Source organism: Cherax quadricarinatus, chromosome 27 (assembly GCF_038502225.1).
Source record: "Cherax quadricarinatus isolate ZL_2023a chromosome 27, ASM3850222v1, whole genome shotgun sequence".
Lineage (NCBI taxonomy): Eukaryota > Metazoa > Arthropoda > Malacostraca > Decapoda > Parastacidae > Cherax > Cherax quadricarinatus.
In genome coordinates this window covers 19,588,029-19,603,086 of record NC_091318.1, presented here as the reverse complement: position 1 = coordinate 19,603,086, position 15,058 = coordinate 19,588,029, and the positions used below count along the sequence as shown (strand labels likewise).

The 15,058-nt window shown below is 43.1% G+C and overlaps 1 protein-coding gene and 1 long non-coding RNA gene across 2 annotated transcripts in view; one reads left to right on the top strand and one right to left on the bottom strand.

Moving 5' to 3' along the window:
• Window positions 1-15,058, top strand: part of cic (Putative transcription factor capicua) — a 653,343-nt gene that overhangs the window by 108,652 nt on the left and 529,633 nt on the right. The window lies entirely within an intron of this gene.
• LOC138853280 (uncharacterized) overlaps window positions 1-15,058 on the bottom strand; it is a 100,731-nt gene that overhangs the window by 71,918 nt on the left and 13,755 nt on the right. The window lies entirely within an intron of this gene.

Sequence of the window (15,058 nt, the reverse complement as noted above, 5' to 3'; positions counted from 1 at the left end):
CATAGAGGTTGTTCATGCTACCACCACTGGTAGTGAACATGGAGGTTGTTCATACTACCACCACTGGTAGTGAACATAGAGGTTATTCATGCTACCACCACTGGTAGTGAACACAGAGGTTGTTCATGCTACCACCACTGGTAGTGAACATGGAGGTTGTTGATGCTACCACCACTGGTAGTGAACATGGAGGTTGTTGATGCTACCACCACTGGTAGTGAACATGGAGGTTGTTGATGCTACCACCATTACCCTCACGCTCTAAGGCCAACAGTTCACCACCTGTAAATCATGAGTATGTTGTGTTGGGCGAGTATCACCAAGAGTAACCTGGCTATCTTCAAGAGGAACCATGATAAGTTGCTCGTGTTAGTTCATGATCAGCCGGGCATGTGGTCAGCAGTCACAGTCTCACTGATCAGGCTATCATCTTGATCAGTCAGACTGACTATCAACCTGATTCCTTGGGTGATCGTGGGGACGGTCGCCCAAGGAATCCACCATAGATGACCTAAGCCCGTGACACTGAACCGTAATACATGTATATATACGCCGTTATACACTACTGACATACCATAATTATGTAATCATGGTTATACAACAGTGACAATCCAGTTTTTAGGTTGGTTAATTGGGTTTAAAGCCTATCAACTACACCTTTACACCATCAAACAAAAATATTTTAATCCACAGAATAGGGATAAACGTAAACTCTCAACATATATAAACTGAGAGAAATACACCTCCCGGTGTATATATCATGTGCACCAGAGGTAGTTCTATACACCATTTAAACATCACGACTTATGCCTCAGACACTCCCTAAAGAGGGAGTCAAGGCCGGGCCACCACTTGGACAAGGCCCGGGCCGGGAGAATACCCGCGAATCTTTAATAATAATAATAACGTATTCATCTACTTAGCAACGCTTGTGTCATTGTTCTTTGATGAAATATATCAGACAGCAATGTCTCAAGAAACTATAACACACACACACAATATATATATATATATATATATATATATATATATATATATATATATATATATATATGTCGTGCCGAATAGGCAGAACTTGCTATCTTGGCTTAAATAGCAACGCTCATCTTGCCATATAGGACAAGTGAAAATTTGTGTATGCAATAATTTTGCCAAAATCATTCTGAACCTAACGAAAAAAAATATTTCACTGTGTTTGTTTAGTATTAAATTATTGGAAACAAATCTAAAATATATTTAGTTGGATTAGGTTAAAATAAATTGCGCTTGTTATAATAAGGTTAGGTAAGTTTTCTAAGTTCCTTTTGGTGCAAAATTATAAATTTTTACATCAACATTAATGAAAAAAAATATATCTTTAAACGTATAAGAGAAAATTTTAGAAAGGACGTAGTTTTAAATGAGTTCTTCCTAATTGACCAGTTTTACATATTTGGCACGACATTATATATATATATATATATATATATATATATATATATATATATATATATATATATATATATATATATATATATATATATATATATATATATATATATATATATATATGTCGTGCCGATTCCCACCAAGGCAGGGTGGCCCGAAAAAGAAAAACTTTCACCATCATTCACTCCATCACTGTCTTGCCAGAAGGGTGCTTTACACTACAGTTTTTGAACTGCAACATTAACACCCCTCCTTCAGAGTGCAGGCACTGTACTTCCCATCTCCAGGACTCAAGTCCGGCCTGCCGGTTTCCCTGAACCCCTTCATAAATGTTACTTTGCTCACACTCCAACAGCACGTCAAGTATTAAAAACCATTTGTCTCCATTCACTCCTATCAAACACGCTCACGCATGCCTGCTGGAAGTCCAAGCCCCTCGCACACAAAACCTCCTTTACCCCCTCCCTCCAACCTTTCCTAGGCCGACCCCTACCCCGCCTTCCTTCCACTACAGACTGATACACTCTTTGAAGTCATTCTGTTTCGCTCCATTCTCTCTACATGTCCGAACCACCTCAACAACCCTTCCTCAGCCCTCTGGACAACAGTTTTGGTAATCCCGCACCTCTTCCTAACTTCCAAACTACGAATTCTCTGCATTATATTCACACCACACATTGCCCTCAGACATGACATCTCCACTGCCTCCAGCCTTCTCCTCGCTGCAACATTCATCACCCATGCTTCACACCCATATAAGAGCGTTGGTAAAACTATACTCTCATACATTCCCCTCTTTGCCTCCAAGGACAAAGTTCTTTGTCTCCACAGACTCCTAAGTGCACCACTCACCCTTTTCCCCTCATCAATTCTATGATTCACTTCATCTTTCATAGACCCATCCGCTGACACGTCCACTCCCAAATATCTGAATACATTCACCTCCTCCATACTCTCTCCCTCCAATCTGATATCCAATCTTTCATCACCTAATCTTTTTCTTATCCTCATAACCTTACTCTTTCCTGTATTCACCTTTAATTTTCTTCTTTTGCACACCCTACCAAATTCATCCACCAATCTCTGCAACTTCTCTTCAGAATCTCCCAAGAGCACACTGTCATCAGCAAAGAGCAACTGTGACAACTCCCACTTTGTGTGTGATTCTTTATCTTTTAACTCCACGCCTCTTGCCAAGACCCTCGCATTTACTTCTCTTACAACCCCATCTATAAATATATTAAACATCCACGGTGACATCACACATCCTTGTCTAAGGCCTACTTTTACTGGGAAATAATTTCCCTCTTTCCTACATACTCTAACTTGAGCCTCACTATCCTCGTAAAAACTCTTCACTGCTTTCAGTAACCTACCTCCTACACCATACACCTGCAACATCTGCCACATTGCCCCCCTATCCACCCTGTCATACGCCTTTTCCAAATCCATAAATGCCACAAAGACCTCTTTAGCCTTATCTAAATACTGTTCACTTATATGTTTCACTGTAAACACCTGGTCCACACACCGCCTACCTTTCCTAAAACCTCCTTGTTCATCTGCTATCCTATTCTCCGTCTTACTCTTAATTATTTCAATAATAACTCTACCATACACTTTGCCAGGTATACTCAACAGACTTATCCCCCTATAATTTTTGCACTCTCTTTTATCCCCTTTGCCTTTATACAAAGGAACTATGCATGCTCTCTGCCAATCCCTAGGTACCTTACCCTCTTCCATACATTTATTAAATAATTGCACCAACCACTCCAAAACTATATCCCCACCTGCTTTTAACATTTCTATCTTTATCCCATCAATCCCGGCTGCCTTACCCCCTTTCATTTTACCTACTGCCTCACGAACTTCCTCCACACTCACAACTGGCTCTTCCTCACTCCTGCAAGATGTTATTCCTCCTTGCCCTATACACGAAATCACAGCTTCCCTATCTTCATCAACATTTAACAATTCCTCAAAATATTCCCTCCATCTTCCCAATACCTCTAACTCTCCATTTAATAACTCTCCTCTCCTATTTTTAACTGACAAATCCATTTGTTCTCTAGGCTTTCTTAACTTGTTAATCTCACTCCAAAACTTTTTCTTATTTTCAACAAAATTTGTTGATAACATCTCACCCACTCTCTCATTTGCTCTCTTTTTACATTGCTTCACCACTCTCTTAACCTCTCTCTTTTTCTCCATATATATATATATATATTTATATATATATATATATATATTTATATATATATATATATATATATATATATATATATATATATATATATATATGTGTGTGTGTGTGTGTGTGTGTGTGTATATACCGTATTTAAATGTCCAAAAGATCGATATATTCTCAGGATATCATTTACTAGTAAGATAAAACAATAAAGACGGAAGACTTACATTCTAATATCAGGAAATATTCTATGACCTTACAGTTACGTGTTAGGTCAACACCTTCACATCCCCTATAATTTATGATTTGATTGATGAATCTAGGCTTAAAAACAGGGAACAGCAAAAGACACAGGGAACAACAGGAGACACAGGGAACAATAGGAGACACAGGGAACAACAGGAGACACAGGGGACAGCAAAAGACACAGGGAACTGCAAATGACACAGGGAACAACAGGAGACACATGGAACAGCAACAGACATAGGGAACAACAGAAGACACAGGGAACAACAGGAGACACAGGGAATAGCAAAAGACACGGGGAACAACAAGAGACACAGGGGACAGCAAAAGACACAGGGAACAACAGAAGACACAAGGAACAACAGGAGACACAGGGAACAGCAACAGACACAGGGAACAGCAACAGACACAGGGAACAACAGGAAACACAGGGAACAGCAAAAGACACAGGGAACAACAGGAGACACAGGGAACAGCAAAAGACACATGGAACAACAGGAGACACAGGGAACAGGAGACCCTGAACAGGAGACACAGGGAACAGGAGACCCTGAACAGGAGACACAGGGAACAACAGGAGACACGGGGAACAACAGGAGACACAGGGAACAACAAAAGACACCGGAAACAACAGGAGACACAGGGAACAACAGGAGACACGGAACAGCAAAAGACACAGAGAACAGCAAAAGACACAGGGAACAACAGGAAACACAGGGAACAGCAGGAGACACAGGAACAGCAACAGACATAGGGAACAAAAGAAGACACAGGGAACAACAGGAGACACAGGGAACAACAGGAGACACAGGGAACAACAGGAGACACAGGGAACAACAGGAGACACAGGGAACAGCAACAGACATAGGGAACAACGGAAGACACAGGGAACAACAGGAGACACAGGGAACAACAGGAGACACAGGGAACAACAGGAGACACAGGGAACAACAGGAGACACAGGGAACAACAGGAGACACAGGGAACAACAGGAGACACAGGGAACAACAAGAGACACAGGGAACAGCAACAGACATAGGGAACAACAGAAGACACAGGGAACAACAAGAGACACAGGGAACAACAACAGACATAGGGAACAACAGAAGACACAGGGAACAACAGGAGACACAGGGAACAACAATAGACATAGGGAACAACAGAAGACACAGGGAACAACAGAAGACACAGGGAACAACAGGAGACACAGGGAACAACAGGAGACACAAGGAACAGCAACAGACATAGGGAACAACGGAAGACACAGGGAACAACAGGAGACACAGGGAACAACAGGAGACACAGGGAACAACAGGAGACACAGGGAACAACAGGAGACACAGGGAACAGCAACAGACATAGGGAACAACAGAAGACACAGGGAACAACAAGAGACACAGGGAACAACAACAGACATAGGGAACAACAGAAGACACAGGGAACAACAGGAGACACAGGGAACAACATTAGACATAGGGAACAACAGAAGACACAGGGAACAACAGAAGACACAGGGAACAACAGGAGACACAGGGAACAGCAGAAGACACAGGGAACAACAGGAGACACAGGGGACAGCAAAAGACATAGGGAACAACAGAAGACACAAGGAACAACAGGAGACACAGGGAACAGCAACAGACACAGGGAACAACAGGAGACACAGGGAACAACAGGAGACACAGGGAACAACAGGAGACACAGGGGACAGCAAAAGACACAGGGAACTGCAAAAGACACAGGGAACAACAGAAGACACAAGGAACAACAGGAGTCACAGGGAACAGCAACAGACACAGGGAACAACAGGAGACACAGGTAACAACAGGAGACACAAGGAACAACAGGAGACACAGGGAACAGCAACAGACAGAGGGAACAACAGGAGGCACAGGGAACAACAGGAGACACAGTGGACAGCAAAAGACACAGGGAACAACAGGAGACACAGGGAACAGCAAAAGACACAGGGAACAACAGGAGACACAGGGAACAACAGGAGACACAGTGGACAGCAAAAGACACAGGGAACAACAGGAGACACAGGGAACAACAGGAGACACAGGGAACAGCAGAAGACACAGGGAACAACAGGAGACACAGGGGACAGCAAAAGACATAGGGAACAACAGAAGACACAAGGAACAACAGGAGACACAGGGAACAGCAACAGACACAGGGAAAAACAGGAGACACAGGGAACAACAGGAGACACAGGGAACAACAGGAGACACAGGGGACAGCAAAAGACACAGGGAACTGCAAAAGACACAGGGAACAACAGAAGACACAAGGAACAACAGGAGTCACAGGGAACAGCAACAGACAGAGGGAACAACAGGAGACACAGGGAACAACAGGAGACACAGTGGACAGCAAAAGACACAGGGAACAACAGGAGACACAGGGAACAGCAGGAGACACAGGGAACAGCAAAAGACACAGGGAACAACAGGAGACACAGGGAACAACAGGAGACACAGTGGACAGCAAAAGACACAGGGAACAACAGGAGACACAGGAAACAACAGGAGACACAGGGAACAGCAAAAGACACAGGGAACAACAGGAGACACAGGGAACAACAGGAGACACAGGTAACAACAGGAGACACAGGGGACAACAGGAGACACAGGGAACAACAGGAGACACAGGGAACAGGAGACACAGGGAACAACAGGAGACACAGGGAACAACAGGAGACACAGGGAACAACATGAGACAGGTGTTAACGGTAAGTGACACATTTCGGACCATAATTGAAGTCGTTCACAGTAAATAACTTACAGATTAAAATTCGCACATGAATGTTTCTCATTCCTGTGTACCTTACCTGCTGAAGAAGGCCTCAACTAGAGACCGAAATACAGGAGGATAACAGCCTGGTTGATCAAACCTCTAACAGGGATATCACAAGAACGTATATATGAAGTCACTGCTAATACATTATTCTCATGGGGGAAACCGCTAAACCCGTATGGGAACATGCACCACCTGCAGAATGGGAGGTAATCAGGTTTGATCCAGGGAAAGGGAGGACGGCTAAAATTCTTAGATCAAGAGCCCTTTACAAACATCAGTGGCCTGTGTCAGGCACGGGCGTGGTGGTCCAGTTATCCAGGAAAACCTGTGGACCAGGTGGATCATAGTGGACCACCACCAGTTATCCAGGTGAACCTGTGAACCAGGTTGATCCTAGTGGACCACCACGGGCGTGATCACTGGTTCTTAGCTAGAAAACGACTATCAAGACATGTCCAAAGAATTTTAAAATTGTACACTATAATAAATCACAAGCCTGTTTGTCTTCCTGCCTTTATCATGCAAACCAGCCTGCATGTCTGCTTGCCTTTATCATGCAAACCAGCCTGCATGTCTGCTTGCCTTTATCATGCAAACCAGCCTGCATGTCTGCTTGCCTTTATCATGCAAACCAGCCTGCATGTCTGCTTGCCTTTATCATGCAAACCAGCCTGCATGTCTGCTTGCCTTTATCATGCAAACCAGCCTGCATGTCTGCTTGCCTTTATCATGCAAACCAACCTGCATGTCTGCTTGCCTTTATCATGCAAACCAGCCTGCATGTCTGCTTGCCTTTATCATGCAAACCAGCCTGCATGTCTGCTTGCCTTTATCATGCAAACCAGCCTGCATGTCTGCTTGCCTTTATCATGCAAACCAGCCTGCATGTCTGCTTGCCTTTATCATGCAAACCAGCCTGCATGTCTGCTTGCCTTTATCATGCAAACCAGCCTGCATGTCTGCTTGCCTTTATCATGCAAACCAGCCTGCATGTCTGCTTGCCTTTATCATGCAAACCAGCCTGCATGTCTGCTTGCCTTTATCATGCAAACCAGCCTGCATGTCTGCTTGCCTTTATCATGCAAACCAGCCTGCATGTCTGCTTGCCTTTATCATGCAAACCAGCCTGCATGTCTGCTTGCCTTTATCATGCAAACCAGCCTGCATGTCTGCTTGCCTTTATCATGCAAACCAGCCTGCATGTCTGCTTGCCTTTATCATGCAAACCAGCCTGCATGTCTGCTTGCCTTTATCATGCAAACCAGCCTGCATGTCTGCTTGCCTTTATCATGCAAACCAGCCTGCATGTCTGCTTGCCTTCATGCAAACCAGCCTGCATGTCTGCTTGCCTTCATGCAAACCAGCCTGCATGTCTGCTTGCCTTTATCATGCAAACCAGCCTGCATGTCTGCTTGCCTTCATGCAAACCAGCCTGCATGTCTGCTTGCCTTCATGCAAACCAGCCTGCATGTCTGCTTGCCTTTATCATGCAAACCAGCCTGCATGTCTGCTTGCCTTCATGCAAACCAGCCTGCATGTCTGCTTGCCTTTATCATGCAAACCAGCCTGCATGTCTGCTTGCCTTTATCATGCAAACCAGCCTGCATGTCTGCTTGCCTTCATGCAAACCAGCCTGCATGTCTGCTTGCCTTTATCATGCAAACCAGCCTGCATGTCTGCTTGCCTTTATCATGCAAGCCAGCCTGCATGTCTGCTTGCCTTTATCATGCAAACCAGCCTGCATGTCTGCTTGCCTTTATCATGCAAACCAGCCTGCATGTCCGCTTGTCTTTATCATGCAAACCAGCCTGCATGTCTGCTTGCCTTTATCATGCAAACCAGCCTGCATGTCTGCTTGCCTTTATCATGCAAACCAGCCTGCATGTCTGCTTGCCTTTATCATGCAAACCAGCCTGCATGTCTGCTTGCCTTTATCATGCAAACCAGCCTGCATGTCTGCTTGCCTTTATCATACAAACCAGCCTGCATGTCTGCTTGCCTTTATCATGCAAACCAGCCTGCATGTCTGCTTGCCTTTATCATGCAAACCAGCCTGCATGTCTGCTTGCCTTTATCATGCAAACCAGCCTGCATGTCTGCTTGTCTTTATCATGCAAACCAGCCTGCATGTCTGCTTGCGTTTATCATGCAAACCAGCCTGCATGTCTGCTTGCCTTTATCATGCAAACCAGCCTGCATGTCTGCTTGCCTTTATCATGCAAACCAGCCTGCATGTCTGCTTGCCTTTATCATGCAAACCAGCCTGCATGTCTTCTTGCCTTTATCATGCAAACCAGCCTGCATGTCTGCTTGCCTTTATCATGCAAACCAGCCTGCATGTCTGCTTGTCTTTATCATGCAAACCAGCCTGCATGTCTGCTTGCCTTTATCATGCAAACCAGCCTGCATGTCTGCTTGTCTTTATCATGCAAACCAGCCTGCATGTCTGCTTGCCTTTATCATGCAAACCAGCCTGCATGTCTGCTTGCCTTTATCATGCAAACCAGCCTGCATGTCTGCTTGCCTTTATCATGCAAACCAGCCTGCATGTCTGCTTGTCTTTATCATGCAAACCAGCCTGCATGTCTGCTTGCCTTTATCATGCAAACCAGCCTGCATGTCTGCTTGCCTTTATCATGCAAACCAGCCTGCATGTCTGCTTGCCTTTATCATGCAAACCAGCCTGCATGTCTGCTTGCCTTTATCATGCAAACCAGCCTGCATGTCTGCTTGCCTTTATCATGCAAACCAGCCTGCATGTCTGCTTGCCTTTATCATGCAAACCAGCCTGCATGTCTGCTTGCCTTTATCATGCAAACCAGCCTGCATGTCTGCTTGCCTTTATCATGCAAACCAGCCTGCATGCCTGCTTTCCTTTATCATGCAAACCAGCCTGCATGTCTGATTGCGTTTATCATGCAAACCAGCCTGCATGTCTTCTTGCCTTTATCATGCAAACCAGCCTGCATGTCTTCTTGCCTTTATCATGCAAACCAGCTTGCATGCCTATATGCATGTAAACCAGCCTGCATGTATACTTGTAATAATTCATACCACCTTACCTGCCTATTTGTACACATGCATACCAACCTGCCTGCCAGTCTTTCTGTTTGCCTGCCTGCATGTGTGCTTCCCTACCTGCCTTTCTGTCTGTCTGCCTGCCTGCGTGTGTGCCTGGCGGCGGTGGTCGGGTATAGTGTAGTGAGTCGTGGGAAACCCCAGCTCCAGCGCTCGTGTTGCTCCATGTTATTGTGGTGGCGGTCGATAACCCAGTCAACATGGAGGTGTGTCTTCAAGGTCGCTTACACCTTATTATCACTCCTCTCTCTTTCTCTCTCTCTCTTTACCTGCTTCCTCCCTCTCTTCTTTGCTTCCTGTCCCTATCTCTCTCTAGTCTATATTCTTCGTTTTTTTTATCTCTTTAGACTTCTTATTCTTCACTGTGATCTTCTCGGATGTTTACAAAGGCTACACAAAACCAAGTAACAGGCAGTTAGGCACAAATTGGCTGCTGCTGAATGGATTTATAAAGGCGGCCTAATCCTCTTTATCTTGGTGGATGCCCCGATGCCCATGAAGAGCTTTTGATGCAAGGAATTGGAGTTACCCCTCCCTCAGATAAATCCTGATTAGCTCTTATTTCCCTGACCCCTTACAGGTTAAGCGCTCCTACATCAATACAGTAATAATCCAGACAGGTTACCAATGCTCACATGATTTATTAAACTCGATTATGGTGACCAGATTTATTCCGCGGCCTCTCCTGCTACTCTCTCTAGCCTTAACTCTATCCATCACCAAGGTTTACGTTTGTGCCTTGGTGCTTTTCGCTCTTCCCCTGTTGAGAGCCTCTATGCAGAAGCGAATGTTCCATCCTTGTCTGATCGCCGTGATGCCCATTGCCTTCGCTACTATGTACGCTCTCACGATCTACACAATCCTTCCATTTATAGAATCGTCACCGATATTAGTAGACATTCTTTATTCGTTCGCCGCCCCTGTTTGCTCCGTCCCTTTTCTCTTCGCCTACATTCACTCTTGTCTTCCCTTCAGTTACCACCTTTATATGTTCATGTAGCATCTCACTTTTCCCTACCCCCCTGGGAAGTTCCAGCTGTTCGGGTCTGTTCTTTCTCACTCCCTTGCTCGAAAGCTCAACTGCCTACGGTGGCTTCCCGCTCTCTTTTTCTTGATCACTTCCATTCCCATTCTCATGCCACTGCTGTGTACACAGATGGCTCTAAGTCTTCTGACGGCGTAGGATTCGCAGCAGTGTTTCCGGACAGCGTCGTACAAGGGCATTTACTATCTTCAGCTAGTATTTTTACTGCTGAATTATATGCCATCCTTACAGCACTTATCCGTATTGCATCTATGCCTGTGTCATCATTTGTGGTTGTCTCAGACTCCCTTAGTGCTTTACAGGCTATACAAAAATTTGATACACCTCACCCCTTAGTCCTCCGTATCCAACTTTGGCTACGCCGCATCTTTACTAAGCATAAAGATATTGTTTTTTGTTGGGTCCCTGGTCATGTTGACGTACAGGGCAATGAACAGGCAGACACTGCTGCGCGGTCAGCAGTACATGACCTACCAGTTTCTTATAGAGGTATTCCATGTACGGACTATTTTGCTGTAATATCTTCCCACCTTCACACCCGTTGGCAACAACGTTGGTCTACTATGCTCGGCAACAAACTTCAGTCTATTAAACCGAGTATAGGTTACTGGCCGTCTTCTTATCACCAGTGTCGAGGTTGGGAGACTACTCTCTCCCGTCTTCGCATTGGCCATACTCGTCTTACTCATGGATATCTCATGGAGAGGCGTCTTGCTCCTCTCTGTGAGAATTGCCAAGCTCCATTATCAGTCAGCCACATTCTGTTGGACTGCCCACTTTATCAACGAGCACGCAGAATTTACCTCTGTCGTCGTCTTCGCCCCGCTGCTCTCTCTTTACCTTCCCTTCTCGCTGATGGACCCACCTTTCATCCGGACTCTCTCATTGACTTTTTGACAACGACTGACTTACTTCACAAATTCTGATACTTTCAGCCCTTTCTACTTGTATCTCTTGCTACCCTCTACCCCCGTACTATCCCCTGCCCCGCTGTTTCCTGTAACCTGCTGATCATCCCCCCTCCCTTCTGCCATCCAATTCCCTTGCTTCCTTCCCTACCCTGCAGCGCTGTATAGCCCTTGTGGCTTAGCGCTTCTTTTTGATTATAATAATAATAATCACATGATTTATTAAGTTCAAGAGCAGGAGTCACTGGCTAGGCTACAGCGTAATTAAAATCTCATTATTTAACAAATATGAAAGTCACTCAGTCTTATGAGTTGAATACAAATACAAATTTTATTTCCTTGCAAATGTTACAATGTGTGATTTACATTTTATATAGTGTTGTTAAATACAAAGAAAGCCACTAACATGCCGGGGCATTTCGGGCAGACAGCCCAGTCCTGGGTAAGCCAGGCTTCCGTCTTGATTATTACTAATATTACAATCAAAACTAAGCGATAAAACCACAATGATCATACAGCTTCTGTCTTGATTGTCCCTACAAAAAATAAAAAACCACTTCAAAACAATGTATGTTGATTGCTTGTTTTGCCATCCTGGGTAGTCTAGCTGGTGTCTTCTATTATACACCAGGAACTACACTCCACAATGCTGCAATGATCGAAACTACTGAATAATGTAACATAAGATTGTATTATATAGTTACGTGAGGTAAGTGTATCTGACTAAGTAATTACTTGTATTCTCAATCTCCTCACTCTATTACCCAAATTTCTATGCACTACCACAATTTATTATTATTATTATTATTATTATTATTAGTAGTAGTAGTAGTAGTAGTAGTAGTAGTAGTAGTAGTAGTAGTAGTAGTAGTAGTAGTAGTAGTAGTAGTATTCTATTAAAAAAGCGGAGTGTTCAATTGTTATGGGTCACAGATCCTGGATGGCATAATGGCGTCTCTGATCCCCTGCTAGTCACCGGCTCTGCCGTGTAATTCCTGTCATATCCGGTAAATAATGGTTCAGTATTCAGTTACATGCATGAGGCTATTAAATCTACTCCGCCTCGTTGGTAATGCAAATACACAATAGTGGAATTTACCGACGCTATGTTAATAAATAAGGCACACTGTACGTGTTGTGTCATTTTCTTAGAGACGACGTTTTGCCCCCATGGAGAATAACACATGAGGTATATAGAGGCTTGACGAGAGGTGAAATTGGACCATAATTTTTAAAGGGGTGGACAGGTAAGCCAGCGGAAGGCCTCGGTCAAATGACCAAAAGCCCCAACGACGGTTATCATCTAAGACCCACGTCAGGAAACACTTGACCTGTTTCCTGACGAACCTTACCTAACCCAGCCTAGGTGAAATGAGAGGCTAAGCTGGTAAGGTCATCGGATCACACTGTCTGGTTTAAGGAGAATAAGCCTCGTTATTAATGGCGATGGCTCCAGCAAGTCGATTGCTCAGGTTATGTCAAAAATAATCGTAGAATTGACAACAGGAAATACCGACTCAGAGTTGGTTGATTGGTGTTTCAACCTCACATGAGGCTTATTAAGACTGCAGGTAACAGTTTCACCACAAGACAACAGTGCTTTAATCCCAAAAAAATACTTAATAAACTCTCAGTATGTATGAGTTGAGAAAATTATTATAATAAAAAAGAAGCGCTAAGCCACAAGGACTATACAGCAGTTGAGAAAAGTTTTTTTTTTTTTTTATATTTTATTTAAAAACAACATACACATGATACAAGCCGACAATTAGCAAATCCAAAACCGTGACAGACAATGTCAGTACACGCACAATAAACAAAAAAAAAACCATTTTAACATATTGATATAACGAAATTCTACCGTAAGAAACCCAACCCGTTTACGGGAAAAAAAAAAAACATACCGACTACAAAACAGAACGTCGGAGTCATAAAACATGTAGGAATAAGTCCTATAATCATGTATATATGTATATACATACACATGCACATATACACATACATGTATGTGCACATATGTTCTTACAGCACAGACTGGATTATACTAGAACAAACAAACAAACAAAAAAGACTTATCACTAAAAAAAAAAATAGACAAACTAAATACATAACATCCAAAACAGAAGTGGCAGACAATGTCAGGTACACAAAAAAACATTGTAACACATTGATATAACAAATTCTACTAAAATAACCCAACCAACCGACTTCCAAACAAACAGTCGGAGTCATTATAAAACATGTAGGAATGAGTCCTACAAACATATATATATATATATTTATATATATATATATATATATATATATATACATACATATACATATATATATATATATATATATATATATATATGTATACATATACGCATGCTTATACACACATACGTGTATGTGCATTTGTTCGTACAGAACAAACTGGATCATACATAGAAATAAAGCACTAAATGACTTTTCACCAAATAAACTAAAAAAATATTACATTCAATGATAGAACTATACCTAAGACATTGGTTCCCACAAACACACCTACACACACACAAAATTAATGTTACCGATTAACACTCAATATATAATATGACCTTCCAGTCAAATGAAGGGTATATATAAACCCCATCAAATACTTTTATATTTTGGTACATAGGTCATTTTGTACCCATTCAATACGATAAAAAAGAGACATATGACAAGGATAAATCTAACATCAGATTCGAATGTATAAAACATATCCTCACAATATACATATAAATATAAACCCCCTATATAAAATGGTTCTTATAACAATAAGAGAAAAAACAGAAAATCACATACTACTTTTGACTCTGTGATTTTACAAAATTCATAAAGGTCTACATACCCCGGAGCCCCCGACGGCTCCCTGCAAAAAAAAACTTTACCCACATCTACCACCTTGCAAACCAATCAACCTTCCTCATCAGACTTCCAATCACTCCAAGAGGACACACCACTGAAGAGACCAACCCCTTTCCTCTCACCCCGTCACCAAACGGAGTAGACGTTCAACAGTAAGCTCACGATATCCCTCCGGAAAACTAATTACCCACCTTCCCCCATATAATTGTTTGTTCCTACATGCTGTCCTATAAAAACACGCCGCCAACGCTTTTATCCTAATGTTTCCCTCCACCTCCCTCATCCCCCAAGAAACATGCAAGTAATCAACTATTACGTATCTGATAGCCCTCCCCACCTCTTTGGGTATCCCTCCCATATCTAACATTAAAGCCCTGAGGGTTGATATCTGCCCCCCCCCAATAAAAAGAAAACCCTCTTCAACCACAATCTTACCACCTCCAAAGCAGAACAAAAATATACTACATGAAAAGCCGTTTCAACTTCCCC